Below are 20,141 nucleotides of genomic sequence, written 5' to 3'. Positions count from 1 at the left end.
CAAAGAACAAAGAATAGCTAAACGCACAGCACAGGAAAAGACCCTTCGGCCCTCCAAGCCTGCGTCGATCATGCTGCCCATCTAAACTAAAATATTCTATGCTTGCAGGGTCCGTATCCCTCTATTCCGATCCTATTCATGTATTTTGTCAAGATGCCCCTTAATAGGGTGGAGGCATGCGCTTAAGTAGGGTTATCTTTCCAAGGGCCAGTGGAGGCTGGATGGGCCGAATGGCCTCCTTCTGCAATGTAAATTGAATGATTCTGCAGGATTTTCTCTCTCACGGTCTGATCCAATGGGTCTATCTGGTGGTATTTCCCTGATGGTGGCACAGTGGTTAGCACTGTGCTTCACAGTGCCAGGGTTCCGAGATCAATTCTCGCTTGGGTCACTGTGCGGAGTCTGCACTTTCTCCCAGTGTCTGCGTGGGTTTCCTCCGGGTGCTCCGGTTTCCTCCCACAAGTCCCGAAAGATGCGCTTGTTAGGTGAATTGGACATTCTGAATTCTCCCTCGGTGTACCCAAACAGGCGCCGGAGTATGTTGACTCGGGGCTTTTCACAGTAACTTCACGTAGTGTTAATATAAGCCTACTTGTGACAGTAATAAAAATTATTATTCTGTGTTTGGGTATTTTAAGGAGCAGGTAGAACCTCCTTGGTTCTACCTGTTGTCCCCTCAGATATTCCCATCTGTTTTTGGTTAATGTGTCTGGAGTCTGAGTTCTTCCAGTCTGTCTCCAATTCTCCTTCCTGTCTCGGGCATATGGGTCAAGGTAGTTTTGTGTTGTGCGTCGTGTTGTTTGGTTGCCTGTCTGTCTCCAGCAGGTATTGTTGTCTCTCGATAATGACTGTGCTGCTATCCTTGTCTTCTGGTTATGAACATATCCGTGTTGGAGCCAAGTTCCCGGATTGTCTGTCTTTCTCTCCGGGTGAGATTCTGATTGTCTCTTGTATTTCACGACTGTGACTGGGCAGAGACCAGATTGAAGGGATTCAGACATGGGAGTTCTGGGAAAGATAGGCAAGGATTTGGGAGGTGACAACACCTCGGTGACAACAATACGGGCAGCACGGCAGCCTTGTGGATAGCACAATTGCTTCACAGCGCCAGGGTCCCAGGTTCAATTCTGGCTTGGGTCACTGTCTGTGCGGAGTCTGCACATTGTGTGCGTGGGTTTCCTCCGGATGCTGCGGTTTCCTCCCACAGTCCAAAGATGTGCAGGTTAGGTGGATTGGCCATGATAAATTGCCCTTAGTGTCCAAAATTGCCCTTAGTGGTGGGTGGGGTTACTGGGTTATGGGGATAGGGTGGCGGTGTTGACCTTGGGTAGGGTGCTCTTTCCAAGAGCCGGTGCAGACTCGATGGTCCGAATGGCCTCCTTCTGCACTGTAAATTCTATGTTCTATGTTCTAACATGTTCAAAGAGTTTAGAGAGAGGTTGAAGATGGGATAGTAATTTGTAAGGATGGCAGGGTCATGGGTTTGTTTTATTGAGGAGGGGGTGATGATGGCAGATTTGAAGGACAGAGGGACAGTACCTGAAGAGAGAGAAATGTGGACAATATCCGTGGACACAGGGTAGTTGGCTGATCAGTAGTTCAATGGGAATAGGGTCGATGGAGCAGGAGCTGGGTCTCATGGACAAGATGAGCTCCGGGAGGGCATGAGGGGAGATGGGAGAGAAACTAGAGAAAGATGTGGGTTCAGGGCACGGGAAAGGATGAAATTTAGAGACAGTTTGGTCCGGTGGGCTCATGGAAGGGAGGGAAGCAGCAGAGGCAGCTGATCGGATTTACTCAATCTCAGTCACAAAGATGCTCCACAAGCTCCTCACACGTCTTTTTGGAGGTGAGGATGGAAGAGACAGGGGAGAGCGACAGTATTTCAAAAGGAACTAACTTGTGTCAGAGATATTAAAAAGTTTCAACACACTGCGTATTTCACACAAATCTAATATATTTGACTTTTAGCCAGAATATTGGCCCCTGTAAATGGACTGGAGTTTGTTATCAGCAGAAAGAGACCCAAATGAACACGGTTCAGTCCTGAATGTGAGTAACAGCAAAACCCAATCACTGTGGTTACTTGTGGCCTCGTTGGTGTCTCAGTAGGTGGGATAACTGAGTGAATCCCTTCCCACACTTGGAGCAGGTGAATGGTCTCTCCCCAGTATGAATTCGATAATGGTTCTGCAGGGTGGATGACTGAGTGAATCCCTTCCCACACTTGGAGCAGGCGAATGGTCTCTCCCCAGTGTGAATTCGCTGGTGTGTGGAGAGAGCGGATGACTGAGTGAATCCCTTCCCACACTTGGAGCAGGTGAACGGTCTCTCCCCAGTGTGAATTTGCTGATGTGCAGTGAGGTGAAATGATCGTCTGAACCCAGTCCCGCAGTGAGAGCACCTGAACGGTCTCTCATCAGTGTGAACACGTTGATGGCGCATCAGTTCCGCAGAACCTTTATAGCACTTCCCACAGCCTGGACATTGAAACGGTCTCTCATCCGTGTGAATTCGCTGGTGACTCAGCAGGTGGGTTGACTTAGTAAATCCCTTCCCACACTTGGAGCAGGCGAATGGTCTCTCCCCAGTGTGACCGCGTCGATGAATTTCCAGCTTGGATGGGACAGTGAATCCTTTCCCACAGTCCGCACATTTCCACGGTTTCTCCTCAGTGCGACTGCATTTGTGGCTTGTGAGGCCTGATGATCGACTGAATCCTCGTCCACACACACAACACGTGTATGGTTTCCCCGCACTGTGAACAATGCTTTCTCCTTCCATGTTCAATGATATTCCGATGATGTTCAGGGTATGATAAATTGAGAACTCTGTCAGATCTTGATGTGAGCTTGGTTTGATTCTCCAGACTTTGAAGTCTCCCCTTCGACCACCCTGAGAAATGGATTGAAAACAGAAAATAGGGAGTGAGAGGTTGGTGAGGTTGTGAAATTTAGCTGAACGAATCTGGTCATTTGTGGGGCCGACACGAGGAAAAAGTGACCATGAAAACAGCTGAATTGACTCAAAAACCCAACTGACCTCTTTGGGAGGAGAGAGAAAGGTGAAGAGGGATTTTGTGTATCTACAAGACATATTAAGAGAGTAGTTGGCAAAGCAAATTCGATCTTGAGCTTCATAAACAGTAATATTGACACCGAAACTATGCTTCTGGTGGTGATTAGCACTATTGCCTCACAGCGCCAAAGACCAGGGTTCAATTCCTGCCTTGGCAACTGTCTGTGTGGAGTTTGCACTTTCTCCTCGTGTCTGCGTGGGTTTCCACCTGGTGCTCAGGTTTCCTCCCATAGTTCAAAGAAGGGCAAGTTAGGTGGAGTGGCCTTGATAAATTGCCCCTTAGTGTCCAGGGATGTGCAGGTTCAGTGGGGCAATGGGGTTACAGGGACAGGGTAGGAGTGTGGGCCTAGGCAGGGTGTCCTTTCAGAGAATAGGTGTAGACTCGATGGGCCGAATGGCCCCCTTCTGCACTGTAGGAATTCTATGTTTCTAATTCTATTCTATGAATCTTTATAAAGCTCTGGTCACCACTCTTCAGGAAGGATGTGAAGGTTCTTGGAGAAGGTGCAGAGGAGATTTACCAGAATGGTTCCAGCAAAGGAGGTTGAGGGGAGATTTTATTCAGGTACACAAGATTATGCCAGGTTTCGATCGGGTGGACAAATAAACTGTTTTCATTCACCGATTGTACAAGCAGTCGGGACACAGATTTAAAGTTTTGGGAAAAACCTGGATTGAACTATATAAGATCCTGAGGGGTCTTGACAGGGTGGATGTGGAGAGGATGTTTCCTCTTGTGGGAGAATCTGGAACAAGGGGGTCACTGTTGCAAAATAAGGGGTCACCCATTTCAGATGGGGATAAGGATTCGTTTTTCTCTTGAGGGTTGCAAGACAGAGGGTGGCATAATGCTTAGCACTGCTGCCTCACAGCACCAGGGACCCAGGTTCAATTCCCGTTCTGACTGTGTGGAGTTTGCACTTTCTCCCTGTGTCTGTGTGGGTTTCCTCCGGGTGCCCCGGTTTCCCCCCACAGTTCAAAGATGTGCAGATTAGGTTGAATCGGTTAGGATTGTATTCGCTGGAGTTCAGAAGAATGAGAGGGGATCTCACAGAAACGTATAAAAAGTGGGTGGTGCAGTGGTTAGCACTGCTGCCTCATGTCGCCGAGGTCCCGGGTTCGATCCCGGCCCTGGGTCACTGTCTATGCGGAGTTTGCACATTCTCCCTGTGTTTGCATGGGTCTCATCTCCACAAATCGAAAGATGTGCAGGGTAGGTTGATTGGCCACGCAAAAATTGCCCCATAATTGCAAAAAAAGAATTGGGCATTCTAAATTTATGTTTAAAAAAAATGGCGAGACAGAGTAGATTCAGGAAGGATGTTCCCGATATTGGGTGTGTCCAGAAATAGGGGTCACAGTCTGAGGGTACGGGGTAGACCATTTCGGACAGAGATGAGAAATTTCTTCACCCAGAGAGCCTGTGGAATTCGTTGCCACAGGAACTAATGAAGGCCAAAACATTGCATGTTTTCAAGAAGCAGTTAGATACAGCACTGAGAGCGAAGGGGATCAAAGGATATGGGGGGGAAAGCGGGATTAGACTATTTAGCCGAATCAGCTCTGATCGTAATGAATGGTGGAGCAGGCTCGAAGGGCCAAATGGTCTCCTCCTGCTCCTATTTTCTATGTTGCTCCGTATCTATGCATGTAAATGGTCCAGGAGGTATGAGGAAGAATGTTTTTACACAGCCAGTGGCAATGACCTAAAACTTGCTGCCTATGACGGAGTTTGGAAATAGACACAATAAATCTTTTTTTAAAATTGGATAGAAATGGGTGTTTCTCTGGGTGTTTCTCTGGTTGGCAATCAGTAGCTAGTGGTGTCCCTCAGGGATCAGTGTTGGGCCCACAACTGTTCACAATTTACATAGATGATTTGGAGTTGGGGACCAAGGGCAATGTGTCCAAGTTTGCAGACGACACCAAGATAAGTGGTAAAGCAAAAAGTGCAGAGGATACTGGAAGTCTGCAGAGGGATTTGGACAGGCTAAGTGAATGGGCTAGGGTCTGGCAGATGGAATACAATGTTGACAAATGTGAGGTTATCCATTTTGGTAAGAATAACGGCAAAAGGGATTATTATTTAAATGATAAAAAATTAAAACATGCTGCTGTGCAGAGAGATCTGGGTGTGCTAGTGCATGATTCGCAGAAAGTTGGTTTTCAGGTGCAACAGGTGATTAAGAAGGCAAATGGAATGTTGTCCTTCATTGCTAGAGGGATGGAGTTTAAGACTAGGGAGGTTATGCTGCAATTGTATAAGGTGTTAGTGAGGCCACACCTGGAGTATTGTGTTCAGTTTTGGTCTCCTTACTTGAGAAAGGACGTACTGGCACTGGAGGGTGTGCAGAGGAGATTCACTAGGTTAATCCCAGAGCTGAAGGGGTTGGATTACGAGGAGAGGTTGAGTAGACTGGGACTGTACTCGTTGGAATTTAGAAGGATGAGGGGGGATCTTATAGAAACATATAAGATTATGAAGGGAATAGATAGGATAGATGCGGACAGGTTGTTTCCACTGGCGGGTGAAAGCAGAACTAGGGGGCATAGCCTCAAAATAAGGGGAAGTAGATTTAGGACTGAGTTTAGGAGGAACTTCTTCACCCAAAGGGTTGTGAATCTATGGAATTCCTTGCCCAGTGAAGCAGTAGAGGCTCCTTCATTAAATGTTTTTAAGATAAAGATAGATAGTTTTTTGAAGAATAAAGGGATTAAGGGTTATGGTGTTCGGGCCGGAAAGTGGAGCTGAGTCCACAAAAGATCAGCCATGATCTCATTGAATGGCGGAGCAGGCTCGAGGGGCCAGATGGCCTACTCCTGCTCCTAGTTCTTATGTTCTTATGTTCTTATGTAAACCTGAGAGAAATAAAGCTGTGAGGATACAGAGACAGAGCAGGAGAGTGACTGTGACTGGATTGTTCCAGATAATAATAATCTTTATTAGTGTCACAAGTAGGCTTACATTAACACTGCAATGAAGCTTTTGTGAAAATCCCCAAGTCGCCACACTTCGGCGCCTGTTCGGGTACACAGAGGGAGAATTCAGAATGTCCAATTCACCTAACAAGCACATCTTTCGGGACTTGTGGGACGAAACCGCAGCACCCGGAGGAAACCCACAGCAGACACTGGGAGACTCCGCACAGACAGTGACCCAAGCCGGGAATCGAACCCGGGTCTCTGGCGCTGTGAAGCAACAGTGTTAACCACCGTGCCGATTAGAGAGCTAGCATGGACTCGATGGACCGAATGCCCTTCTCTGCCCATAATGTTTTTAAAAATTAATTTATAGTACCCAATTCATTTTTTCTAATTAAGGGGCAATTTAGCGTGGTCAATCCACCTAACCTGCACATCTTTGGGTTTTGGGAGCGAAACCCATGCAAACACGGGGAGAACTTGCAAACTCCACATGGACAGTGATCCAGAGCCGGGATCGAACCTGGGACCTCGGCGCTGTGAGGCAGCAGTGCTAACCCACTGCGCCACCGTGCTGCCAGCTGACTCCGACATTTTTGTCCCATCTCGCCTTCTAATTTAACCCCTGGGGGTTCAGATATCACTCAGGTAAATCTGTGCTACACTCGCTCCAAGGCCATTCTCTCCTTCCTCATGTTTGTTGCCCAGAACTGAACACAGTTCTCCAGGTTTGGCCTAACTAGGGTTTGTGAATCTCGGGGATTTTCCAGTCACACTGAGACCTGAAATCCTTCCTCACAGACAGAACAGACAAACCTTTTACCTTCAGCACCCAGATGCTGCTGATATTTAGTTTCTAATTAATCGAGTGACTCTGTCAGATTGCGATGTGACGTTTGGTTTGCATTCCCGTGTGTTAAACCTCCACTTCCAGTATCCTGTAAATTTACAGAAATCTCACTGTCAGTTTAGGATCGAAATTCACAATATTCTCTCCTCGCCAACTTTGATTAAACGTATTCCTGGAGGTTTGATCACATGACCTGCCCCCATCCTCCAGCCATTAATCGGTCAACACATCCATCCTTGTGACACACTGCCTTCCTCGGCCAATTGGGAAGCAAAAGGACTCATTACCTTACAGGACAGTGATTGACTGTCAGCCAAACAATCTTTATCCCATTTTCAATATTTTCATATCCACTGAAGAGAAATGTTCAAAAATCTTTACTGTCCCAATGATTTCCCAGACATGAATCTCACCAAGGCAGAAGGTAAAATTTGAATTCATTGAAAGTTTACTGATGACTATGAAACGATTGTCGATTGTTGAAAAGACCCATCTGGTTCACTCATGTCCTTCATTGAAGGAAATCTTCTATCCTTACCTGGTCTGGCCTACATGTGATTCCAGATCCACAGTCAGCTGGTTGACCCTTAAAATTCCCTGAGATGCCCTCAGTTCAAGGGCAATTAGTGCTGGGCAGTGAATGCTGGCCCAGCCAGCGACACCCACATCCCGTGAATGAAGAAAAAAAAATGTCATCCTTACCTGGTCTGGCCGACACGATTCCAAACCACAGCAATGTGGTTGACTCCTTAAATGCCCTCCGAGATGGCCGAGCAAGCCACTCGGTTCCAGGGAAATTAGGGATGGGCAATAAATGTTGGCCCAGCCAGTGACTCCCGCAAATGAATCAAATAAAATCCTGGAGATTCCAGCCAGTCAATCCGGGAGAGTTGGCATCCGGTCCAGGCTCGCAGCGCACAATAATAATAATCACTTATTGTCACAAATTGGCTTCAACGATGTTCCTGTGAAAAGCCCCTGGTTGCCATATTCCGGCACCTGTTCGGGGAGGCTGGAACGGGAATTGAACCGGCGCTGCTGGTCTTGTTCTGCATTACAAGCCAGCTGTCTTAGCCCACTGTGCTAAACCAGCGCCTTCCCTGCAGCGCATTGTCCTCTGTGAAGATGGTGGCCGGTAACCCGGGCCTGGCACCGCTCAGCTCTCACTCTGTTCGGTGCTGTTTAAGACGGGAACGTTAACATTTTCCTCGGGAGTTGAAGCTTCCATGGGGTATTTCTGAAGCCTCCCGGCTCACTCCACAGCTTCTATTGCTCCCCGGCCACCCACCGGCTCCAATCCTGGAAGTCGCTCGATTGTTTCTTTCCCGCTCCTCGCACCGTCAGCGACAACCTGAACTGTGCATGCGCTGGTCACAGCCCGAACGCCGCATGCTCCAGTCACAGCCGGACTCTGCGCATGTGCGAGGAGCTTCTGTCATGTGGATAGAGCACATTCTCAGCTGCTACACATGTTGGGCAATAAACCCGCCATTGAAATGGATATTTTTGATATAAATTATGCTTTGTGAACTGATTATGTAGACACCTGGGTTGGCCACTTCCTGACTTAAATTGGAGATCCGCAAAGAATGCAGGGAAATTCAGTCAAGCCAGGAAAAAAACTAGCAGGTGCAAAGTTTCCTGTGTATTAGAACTTGCAAAAACCCAGACAGCACTGAAACCAACAGCCATCTGCATATTAATGAGCGATCCCCGGGAACAATTGGAAACATTTAAGGGAAATAAGGCCAAGCCAGACTCCTCGGCGCCAGCAGGAGCCAAGACAAAGGAAGGTCAACGGACACTCAGGAACCACCCAGCGATCAGGGTACAGCTCCAGTATGGAGAAATCAATCCAAATGATCGGAACATAGTCCAATCACTTGTAACCAGGTACGGGGTCCGCCCCGAATGGCGCAAAGCCCCTGGGGACTATAAAGTAGGGTCCCCAAGTTCAATTCGTCCTTCTTGGCAGGGTCACTCAGCAGCTCAAAACAACCCTTGACAGTGACCTGCCTAGCTGCCGCATCAACCAAGTAAGTCTCCAGTCAATGCACGCTACGAGATAGGCGCTCCTAGCTAGCAGTCTATACCAGCTTTGAATCCTGCAGACTCAGAATCGAACGAAAGGCCATTTGTTCCCCTGACCTGGTGGGCCAGTTCCAAAGCTAAGTATAGGCCTTTTAGTGTTAGAGATAGTCTAGTAAGTAGAGTTTATGCATGAGTAGTGATTCACTGGGTGTAATAAATGTGTTTTGATTTGAAACTTACTAACTGGTGTATTGATTTATTAATCAGCACTTGAACTTGAACCTTGTGGCGGTATCATAAAGATACCTGGCGACTAGAGCAAAGGTTATAGAAACAGAGCAAATTAAGTAAAGACACAACGGGCAACAAATTAAGAGCCAACCAAAGTTAGCAACGTGATTACGATTCGCAACATTGGGCCATGGCAACACCCACACCCTAAGAACAAATAAAGGAAAGTTGGCAGTTAGAAAGGCAAATGCAATGTTCGCATTCATTTCAAGAGAGCTACAATACAAGATGAGTGGGGATGAGAAACATATCAGCCATGATCGAATGGCAGAGCAAACTCGAAAACTCGATGGGCTGAATGGCCTAATTCTGCTTCTCTATCTTTTTTTTTAATGAGGGGATCTCATAGAAACATTTGTAAATAAATTGTTGGAATCCAACCCAGACCTGGATACAGATTAATTGATTCTTGGAGGAGACTTCAATTGTGTTCTGGACCCTAAATGGACTGGTCCAAGCTGATTCAACCACAACAAAAACATGAAAAAGGAATTAAACCAGACTGACCACCCGGCATCGACCCAGGCACCAGAAACGACAACGGCAAACCCAGCAAAAGATTTTTATAAACTGTTCCCATCAGTCGATTGTGTAAGGATTACGGGACACAGATATAAGATTGTCAACAAGATCTACAGGGGAGATAGGAGGTAGACATTTTATCCAGTGAGTGATAATGATATGGAACTCAATGCTTACACAGAAAGGTCGATAATCTCCAGGTCCTGGTAACTTGAACAGTGGTGTTAGAATTTGGTGTGAGGACTGGTTGTGAGTTTCATGTCTGTGAATCTCTTTCTAAGCCCCTGTGAAAGAACAGTAAGAAGTCTTACAACACCAGGTTGAAGTCCACCAGGTTTGTTTCAAACACTAGCTTTCGGAGCACTGCTCGTTCCTCAGTACAAACTGGGTACCGGAAACTCTTTTCCGAGGATTGCAGCTGACAACAACTTTACACAACGTTTCCGCCCACCCCCGCGATCTCTCGCTCCCTCCATATTGTTAAACGCCTCTCACCAATTTCGGATCTGAAGAAGACGCTCTTCTCCTTCGCTATTACCCACACTGCGCATGCTTCATTCACAGCGGGCCCCGCCCCTCGTTGACACCGATTGGTTGGAGGACCAGGCGCTCCCTGTCAGTCCTCCAGTCCCACCCCTCCTCTTCCTATTGGTCCGGGTCTGCCGTAAATCACCCGGGCATTGTGACGGTTCCAGATGGTGAGAGCGGCCACAGGTTCAGGCATGACTCGCTGATTGTCCAATAATAACAGTGGGAGTCTCAGTGGGACAATCAGACAATAATAGTGGAGATGGGGCCCAGAGGAGAAACAGCAAAGGATTCACTTACATTGAGTGTAAGAAACACAGTGTCTGTTCCAATAAGTCAGGCTGCAGTGTGTGAGTGAACACATCTTTGGATCCAGTGTAGAATCATAGAATCCCCACAGTGCTGAAGGAGGCCATTCGGCCCAGTGAATCTACACCGACCCTCTGAAAGATCACCCTATCCTGGCCAAACCCCCACCCCGTAACCCCACCCAGGGACAATTTAGCACTGCCAATCCACCTAACCTGCACATCTTTGGACTGTGGGAGGAAATCTTCGCAGCCACGGGGAGAATGTGCAAACTCCACACACAGACAGTGACCCAAGGTCGGAATCGAACCCAGGTACCTGGTGCTTGAGGCAACAGTGCTAACTACCGAGCCACCCCCATAACCCTGTCATGATTAGACAATAACCTGCCTGTTATTCCAATTCTGGTGTACATTACTCTGTCACTATTATTATTAGACAACGACCTATCTGATATTCCAATTCTGGTGTGTTACTCACTGTTATCATTAGACAATAATAGGAGGGCAGGATGCAAGGTAGCATTGATATTTTGAGGTTTTTGTGTTAAAATGAGTGTCACTGGGAGGTGTGTGATAGGACTGGAAACATCATGACAAAGGGTGGCACGGTGGCAGTGGTTAGCACTGCTGTCTCACAGTGCTGAGGACCCAGGTTCGATCCCGGCCCCGGGTCACCGCCATGTGGAGTTTGCACATTCTCCCGTGTCTCCATGGGTCTCACCCCCACAACCCATAGATGTGCAAACTAGGTGGATGGCCACTCTTTTGAGGTCCACCAACAAATTAGAACCAAGGAAACAAACTTATGGACAAAGCAAAAAGGGCCACTCCAGTTAGGAGCACTGCCTGAACGTGACAAAGATATGTACAGGGGACATGTGCGCAAGGAAATCCCCAAAGGAGAAAAGCACCCCAACCCCCCCCCCCCCACAGCAGATAGATCAGGCACCCACGAATCCAGTAACTACCCACCGCACAGTCACATAGGAAGGAGACGTGGAATTCCTTTACACCACCCCCTTAACCGTGACCTAATTACGGGACGCATGCGAAAAGATCACACCATTCCTCCCCACCTCAGACCCCCACCACTTCTTTGCTAGAGTGAAGCAGCAGGCGACCATGTATGGCCTGGATGAGCGTGAGCAAGTGAAGCTCACACATTTAAGCTTAGGCCCTTCGGTTGTAGCAGCCCTTCCCGACCCACAGAATGTAGGAGGAGGCACCCTTGCAGAGATGCACACGGCGATCCTAGACCCGATCGGTTATAACAGAGGTGACCCAGTAGAATGCCTGAATAAGTGCAGGCAGAAGAAAACAGAACACCCCACAGTGTTTGCTGGACGCCTGTGGATTCATTTTACAGCCGTTTTCGGAAACTTAGACCGCGCCCATTTGTCCCCAGACAACATGGCCAAATGGACCCACACCCATATCTCCCATGCCACAGAGGCAGGACAAAAAGCTTGTACCAATTATGACCCCTCGGAAGAAGCGCACAACGAAAAGTGGGTTTTTAAAAGGTTGTCCCACTCCTGGGAGCAATCTGTCCACAAGAAACCCGTGATTAGAAAACCCGAAGAACAGCAGGCAGAGGCAGATATCCAAGCAGTTAAAGTGCACCAGAACCCCACATGGGTGAATGAAGGCATGAACAGTCCCCCACAGAAACCACAGGAGTGTTACAACTGTGGACAATTAGGTCACTTTGCACGAGAGTGCAATGTCACATGAAAGCCACAGAGAGCCCAGCAGGCAGGCACTCTGAATGGAAACAGGACAAAGCCCATACATAGTGTAAGCACCCGTTCAGATCAGACTGATATGAACGGAACTGACTGACGGTGTTCGGGCTTCCCCACTTGGGTCCGTGACACCCTTCGGGATAGGTCTGGCCGACCAGTCATTGCAGCGAAAATCCAGGGACAGCCCATCGAATTTCTCTGGGAGACAGGAGGGTCCCGCACCACAATTAATTCCTCTACCATGTTCCACAAAGACACGTGGCCCACTACAGCCACAATCACCCTCAGCGGCTTCACAGGCCACACGCAACAGGGACACATCACAGCCCCTGTACCCATTCAAATTGGCAACATTACAACAAAACACCCCATAGTTTTGGTCGCTCTGGACCACACAGCAGAACACATGTTGGGCATCGATTTCATGAACTCCCACAACCTTTCATTTGACCCAGTAAATCAATGTGTCTGGAAAATGACAAAGTCAGCAAGAGCCCCCGCAACGCTCACAGTAGGTGAGTATGCTAATAAGATTAGCGCAGTCGGCACTTTTTGGTTTGACCCGACCACGATTAGTGCAGACAAACAGATTAGGGCAGTTCTCCATAAGAACAGGACCGCATTTGCAAGTCATAAACATGACTGCGGCAGGATGGTTGGTTCGGTTCAAATAACAGGACCTGACCCTAGACCCCAGAAGCAATATGGATTAGTGCAGACAAACAGGTTAGGGCAGTTCTCCATAAGAACAGGACCGCATTTGCAAGTCATAAACATGACTGCGGCAGGATGGTTGGTTCGGTTCAAATAACAGGACCTGACCCTAGACCCCAGAAGCAATATGGATTTCCCCAAGAGGCAGAGGGAGAAATCTCAAAAGTTATCGATAGCTTATTAGAACAAGGCGTACTTAGATCAGTAGCCTCTACTAATAATGCCCCGATTTGACCAGTGAGAAAGCCCGATGGATCATGGCGACTGACCATCAATTACTGGGAACTCAACAAAGTCACCCCCGCAGCAGCCCCCACGGTAGCCACAAGTCCCGAGACCATGCTCAAACAGGGACTCAACTCAAGATATTTTACAGTTTGGGACATCAGTAACGGATTCTGGTCCATTCCATTGGGAAAAGCGTGCCAGTACAAATTTGCCTTCACTTTTAAAGGTCAGCAGTACACGTGGACATGCCTTCCACAAGGATTCCACAACTCCCCCTCCATTTTCCACCGACAGCTGGCCAATGGTTTATTACAATTTTCTCGCCCCGAATGTCTGGTCCAGTATGTAGACAACCTATTACTGCAGACAGACACTAAGGCAGAGCACATCGAGCTTCTGTCCGAACTCCTGGAACTCCTACAGCAAATTGGATGTAAAGTGAACCCCAAGAAGGCCCAAATTTTGGAAAACAAGGTGGAATATTTGGGAACGATTATCACACATGGTGATCGCGAGATCGAGCATAAAAGAATGGACTCGAATGTCAAATTGCCCTTCCTCAGAACGTTTCAGCCCTCTGGTCGTTTTTAGGACTGGTTGGCTACTGCCGAAACCATATTGATGGTTTCGCCACCAAAACAGCACCCCTCTCGGAACTCCTAAAGAAAGGAGCCCCTTGGGAATGGCTTCCGCGGCACATGGATGCTGTAGATACTTTAAAGCGTGCACTCATTGCAGCCCCCGCATTACAGGTTCCAGACCCGCTTTCCCCCTATGCTATAGAGATAGCTAGCACAGAACACACCATTTCGGCCGTGCTCCTCCAGGAATGGCACACACAGTTAAGACCCGTGGCTTACGCCTCCAGAGTTTTAGATCCTGTGGAGCAGGGATTTTCGGTCTGTGAAAGGAACCTGCTCGCAGTTTTCTGGGCAGTTCAATACACGAAATTTGCGAGAGGTCCCGGGTTGAAATCCCGGAAGAGCGCATTGATGAGGTTTTCTGTTGGTCAAGCGACATGTTTGCTTCATTTCTTGGCGGCGCAGACGGCGGGATTCATTCACATTGGGTTTGCTTTGAGAAGCTGGGCTCACGCTTCAGGGAATCAATACGTTCCCGAGACAATCGGGACATTTTCGAAAAGCTTCTCTATGTGTGGACATTCACTTACCTCTATTGACTAATTCCAGTGGATTCAGGCAGCTCTCTGTATGTTTCATTTTATTCAGTTCAACAACATCAGACTGTGTAATCTCTCTTCTCCCTCCACATCTGTTTATTTCCATCAACTTATTTTCATTCCTTCCACTGATATGTTTTACCCTCACCATTGCCCCCTTCCCCCAGCTCATACCATCCTACTTGAGCAATCTGATCCCCGTTCCTAATTGTCCTCTGACACACTGCTTACTTTGTTCTGCCATTAACACATTCCGATCTCTAAATGCGCCACCATCAGCTCCTTTCTTAGCCGTGATTAGCCTCATTTACATTCTCTTTTATTTCTGTCCGGACATTTTCCACCTATTGCTGACCACTCTATCGAAGCCCAATAGGGCACGCCAACCCCGCCCCATCCACATTAGTCTGAATCTGACCCCATTTCCAGTTCTCCAGCTTTGACAAAGAGTCACCCAGGCCCGAAACGACCGCTGCCATCTCGCTCCACAGAGGCTGTCAGTCCTGCTGAGATTGTCCAGTATGTTCTGTTTTTGTTTCAGAATGAAGCATCCGCAGTAAGTTGCATTTGTCGTTCATTTAGACATGTTTGAGATGGTGAATAAGTAGGTTTATCTGCATTTGTAAATGCATGAAATTCTGTTGTGGATGAACTAGCTCCGCATATCCAAAATAAGAAGGTCCTTTTCTTCTCATTGCCTGTCGAAAATTCAGTGCTTGTGACTTAATGTGGAATTTATTTTGGTGGCTCATGAGAGACTAATCCTCGAACATACGAGATGGGGAACACAAGTACTTTGTGCAAACATTCCTCACACAACATGAGAAGCACTTGATGTTTCTACCTGGTATGGCCTCGGGGACCTTTCGCATGTTAGGGGAATGTGCTAACCACTACACTACAAAAACCGCTGGCGGTGCAGTAATCAATGGACTTGTGCAATGTTCAATCTCACTGTGTTGCTGCAGCTTCTGATGCTTCGTCTGAGAGGCCACGTCATTCATTACAAGAAGACAGCCGTTTCTTTAAAACCGATGTCTCAACTTATAAAACAATCCGGAATCGAACTTTACAGACCTGAAGATAAGTTATCTTTTGCTTGAAGTGGAAGTTAAATTGAGAAGGCAGGGCTTTCGTAAATAACCACAACCAGACGGGTGCATGCATTTTGCTATTCCTCGTTGATGAAGACCAGTTACGAGATTGCGGCAATAGTCAGCAACAGACTAAACTGGAAGTACGAGATGTTTCTGCTCGGTTTCGAACTTTTCGCGTGTTAGGCGAATGTGATAACCACTACACTACAGAAACAGCTGGCAATCAACGGATGTGTACAATGTGCAACCTCACTGTGTTGCTGCAGATTCGCATGGTGAGGCTGAGAGGCCAGGCCACTTATTACAAGACGACTGCTGTTTCTTTCAAAAACAGATGTTTCAACATATAAAACCACAAGATGTAGAAATTAGATCGAACTTAGCATGATCCGCGTTAACTTCACAGGGACGTGACCCATCTAATCCACAGAGCCAAAGTGGAGAATTGAACTGACTGGAGAGCTGCATCTTAACGCTGACCTCCCGGACCTCGGCCTCCTCAAATGTTCCAAAGAAGCTCAACAAACACTCGAGGAACAGCAGCGCATCTTTCCACTGGGCTCAATACAGCTTTCACACTCATAGTGTGTGCAACAGTCTGACACTGTAAATGCTGCCCCCAGTCTGTGTGTACTTCCATCGCAGATTTGGGTTTGAATCTTGTTTCCACTTCTTCTTTGTATCCGGGCGGTAGTTGTTGAGAGCTGGCACAGACACAGCGGCTAGAATGGCCTCATACTGTGGTGTAATTATTCTCTCATTCGATGCTCACCTCACTCTGTGGACAGGGAACCCTAGGCCTTTTCTCATTTAATCTCTCCTGACTTGCACCCTGTCAGAGCGCTTTCCTGTTGTTCTGTTTGCTCCCACCAGGATTTGACTTGGTTAAAACGTCCGACATTTCTAACCCGCCCCGGTTTTAATGAAAGGTGATGGTGAAAGACGTGCTTTGTTGTCCTGTCGACAAATGCCGCCTGACTCGCTGAGTTGTTCCAGTATCTTCCGCAGATGTCGGATCAACTTTCGATACGAGAATTGAAGACGTTCTGCTCACTTTGCTCTGCATCAAGAATCAGCTGTCCCACCCAGTGAGTTAAAGCGCACGCCAAAAGTTCGAATTCCGAGCCAGCCAGGAGTCGAACCTAGAATCTCCTGATTCGTAGTCAGACGCGTTATCCATTGCGCCACTGGCCCAGCCGGGTGCATGCATTTTGCTATTCCTTGTTGAGCCTCTGTGGCGCATTCGGCGGGATTCATTCACATTGGGTTTCCTTTGAGAAGCTGAGCTCACACAGCAGGGAACCAATACGTTCCCGAGACAATCAAGACATTTTCTAAAAGCTTGTCTATGTGTGGATATTCACTTACTTCTATTGACTTATTCCAGTAGATTCAGGCAGCTCTCTGTATGTTTCATTTTATTCAGTTCAACAACATCAGACTGTGTAACCTCTCTTCCCCCTCCACCATCTGCTTCTTCCCCCTCCACCATCTGTATCCATCATCTTATTTTAATTCCTTGCATTGATATGTTTTACCCTCAGCATTGCCCCCCTCCCCCAGCCCATACCATCCTACTTGAGCAATCTGATCCCTGTCGCCAATTGTTCGCTGACACACTGCTTACTTTCTGCGATTAACACATTCTGATCTCTTGAGGCGCCACTATCAGCACCTTGATTAGCCTCATTTACATTCCCTTTTTCTTTCTGTCCGAGACATTTTCGTCATTTTCCACCTATTGCTGACCACTCTATCGAGGCCCAATAGGGCACGCCAACCCCGCCCCATCCACATTAGTCTGAATCTGACCCCATTTCCAGTTCTCCAGCTTTGACAAAGAGTCACCCAGGCCCGGAACGACCGCTGCCATCTCGCTCCACAGAGGCTGTCAGTCCTGCTGAGATTGTCCAGTATGTTCTGTTTTTGTTTCAGAATGAAGCATCCGCAGTAAGTTGCATTTGTCGTTCATTTAGACATGTTTGAGATGGTGAATAAGTATGTTTATCTGCATTTGTAAATGCATGAAATTCTGTTGTGGATGAACTAGCTCCGAATATCCAAAATAAGAAGGTCCTTTTCTTCTCATTGCCTGTCGAAAATTCAGTGCTTGTGACTTAATGTGGAATTTATTTTAGTGGCTCATGAGAGACTAATCCTCATAATCCTCGAACATACGAGATGGGGAACACAAGTACTTTGTGCAAACATTCCTCACACAACATGAGAAGCACTTGATGTTTCTACCCGGTATGGCCCCGGGGACCTTTCGCATGTTAGGGGAATGTGCTAACCACTACACTACAGAAACCGCTGGCGGTGCAGTAATCAATGGACTTGTGCAATGTTCAACCTCACTGTGTTGCTGCAGATTCTCATGGTTCGTCTGAGAGGCCATGTCACTTATTACAAGAAGACAGCCGTTTCTTTAAAACCGATGTCTCAACTTATAAAACAATCAGGAATCGAACTTTACAGACCTGAAGATAAGTTATGCTTGAAGTGGAAGTTAAATTGAGAAGGCAGGGCTTTCGAAAATAACCACAACCAGACGGATGCATACATTTTGCTATTCCTCGTTGATGAAGACCAGTTACGAGATTGCGGCAATAGTCAGCAACAGACTAAACTGGAAGTACGAGATGCTTCTGCTCGGTTTCGAACTTTTCGCGTGTTAGGCGAATGTGATAACCACTACACTACAGAAACAGCTGGCAATCAACGGACGTGTACAATGTGCAACCTCACTGTGTTGCTGCAGATTCGCATGGTGAGGCTGAGAGGCTAGGCCACTTATTACAAGACGACTGCTGTTTCTTTCAAAAACAGATGTTTCAACATATAAAACCACGAGATGTAGAAATTAGATCGAACTTAACATGATCTGCGTTAACTTCACAGGGACGTGACCCATCTAATCCACAGAGCCAAAGTGGAGAATTGAACTGACTGGAGAGCTGCATCTTAACGCTGACCTCCCGGACCTCGGCCTCCTGAAATGTTCCAAAGAAGCTCAACAAACACTCGAGGAACAGCAGCGCATCTTTCCACTGGGCTCAATACAGCTTTCACACTCATAGTGTGTGCAACAGTCTGACACTGTAAATGCTGCCCCCAGTCTGTGTGTACTTCCATCGCAGATTTGGGTTTGAATCTTGTTTCCACTTCTTCTTTGTATCCGGGCGGTAGTTGTTGAGAGCTGGCACAGACACAGCGGCTAGAATGGCCTCATACTGTGGTGTAATTATTCTCTCATTCGATGCTCACCTCACTCTGTGGACAGGGAACCCTAGGCCTTTTCTCATTTAATCTCTCCTGACTTGCACCCTGTCAGAGCGCTTTCCTGTTGTTCTGTTTGCTCCCACCAGGATTTGACTTGGTTAAAACGTCCGACATTTCTAACCCGCCCCGGTTTTAATGAAAGGTGATGGTGAAAGACGTGCTTTGTTGTCCTGTCGACAAATGCCGCCTGACTCGCTCAGTTGTTCCAGTATCTTCCGCAGATGTCGGATCAACTTTCGATACGAGAATTGAAGACGTTCTGCTCACTTTGCTCTGCATCAAGAATCAGCTGTCCCACCCAGTGAGTTAAAGCGCACGCCAAAAGTTCGAATTCCGAGCCAGCCAGGAGTCGAACCTAGAATCTCCTGATTCGTAGTTAGACGCGTTATCCATTGCGCCACTGGCCCAGCCGGGTGCATGCATTTTGCTATTCCTTGTTGAGCCTCTGTGGCGCATTCGGCGGGATTCATTCACATTGGGTTTCCTTTGAGAAGCTGAGCTCACACAGCAGGGAACCAATACGTTCCCGAGACAATCAAGACATTTTCTAAAAGCTTGTCTATGTGTGGATATTCACTTACTTCTATTGACTTATTCCAGTAGATTCAGGCAGCTCTCTGTATGTTTCATTTTATTCAGTTCAACAACATCAGACTGTGTAACCTCTCTTCCCCCTCCACCATCTGCTTCTTCCCCCTCCACCATCTGTATCCATCATCTTATTTTAATTCCTTGCATTGATATGTTTTACCCTCAGCATTGCCCCCCTCCCCCAGCCCATACCATCCTACTTGAGCAATCTGATCCCTGTCGCCAATTGTTCGCTGACACACTGCTTACTTTCTGCGATTAACACATTCTGATCTCTTGAGGCGCCACTATCAGCACCTTGATTAGCCTCATTTACATTCCCTTTTTCTTTCTGTCCGAGACATTTTCGTCATTTTCCACCTATTGCTGACCACTCTATCGAGGCCCAATAGGGCACGCCAACCCCGCCCCATCCACATTAGTCTGAATCTGACCCCATTTCCAGTTCTCCAGCTTTGACAAAGAGTCACCCAGGCCCGGAACGACCGCTGCCATCTCGCTCCACAGAGGCTGTCAGTCCTGCTGAGATTGCCAGTATGTTCTGTTTTTGTTTCAGAATGAAGCATCCGCAGTAAGTTGCATTTGTCGTTCATTTAGACATGTTTGAGATGGTGAATAAGTATGTTTATCTGCATTTGTAAATGCATGAAATTCTGTTGTGGATGAACTAGCTCCGAATATCCAAAATAAGAAGGTCCTTTTCTTCTCATTGCCTGTCGAAAATTCAGTGCTTGTTACTTAATGTGGAATTTATTTTAGTGGCTCATGAGA

General features: G+C 47.3%; 1 long non-coding RNA gene and 2 other non-coding genes across 3 annotated transcripts; all 3 read right to left on the bottom strand.

Moving 5' to 3' along the window:
- Positions 1–1,970: 1,970 nt before the first annotated feature.
- LOC140422685 (uncharacterized) lies at positions 1,971–10,224 on the bottom strand. Its single transcript, XR_011947552.1, has 3 exons — positions 10,190–10,224; positions 6,824–6,938; positions 1,971–2,895 (listed from the first exon to the last, which is right to left on the bottom strand). It is a non-coding gene; the product is annotated as an uncharacterized lncRNA (long non-coding RNA).
- Positions 10,225–16,618: 6,394 nt separating this feature from the next.
- Positions 16,619–16,691, bottom strand: trnar-acg (transfer RNA arginine (anticodon ACG)). The gene has a single exon. It is a non-coding gene; the product is annotated as a tRNA-Arg (tRNA).
- A 2,422-nt stretch (positions 16,692–19,113) lies between these two features.
- Positions 19,114–19,186, bottom strand: trnar-acg (transfer RNA arginine (anticodon ACG)). The gene has a single exon. It is a non-coding gene; the product is annotated as a tRNA-Arg (tRNA).
- Positions 19,187–20,141: the final 955 nt, after the last annotated feature.

The sequence above is a fragment of the Scyliorhinus torazame genome, chromosome 5, assembly GCF_047496885.1.
Source record: "Scyliorhinus torazame isolate Kashiwa2021f chromosome 5, sScyTor2.1, whole genome shotgun sequence".
Classification (NCBI taxonomy): domain Eukaryota; kingdom Metazoa; phylum Chordata; class Chondrichthyes; order Carcharhiniformes; family Scyliorhinidae; genus Scyliorhinus; species Scyliorhinus torazame.
This window is presented reverse-complemented; position numbering and strand designations above follow the sequence as displayed.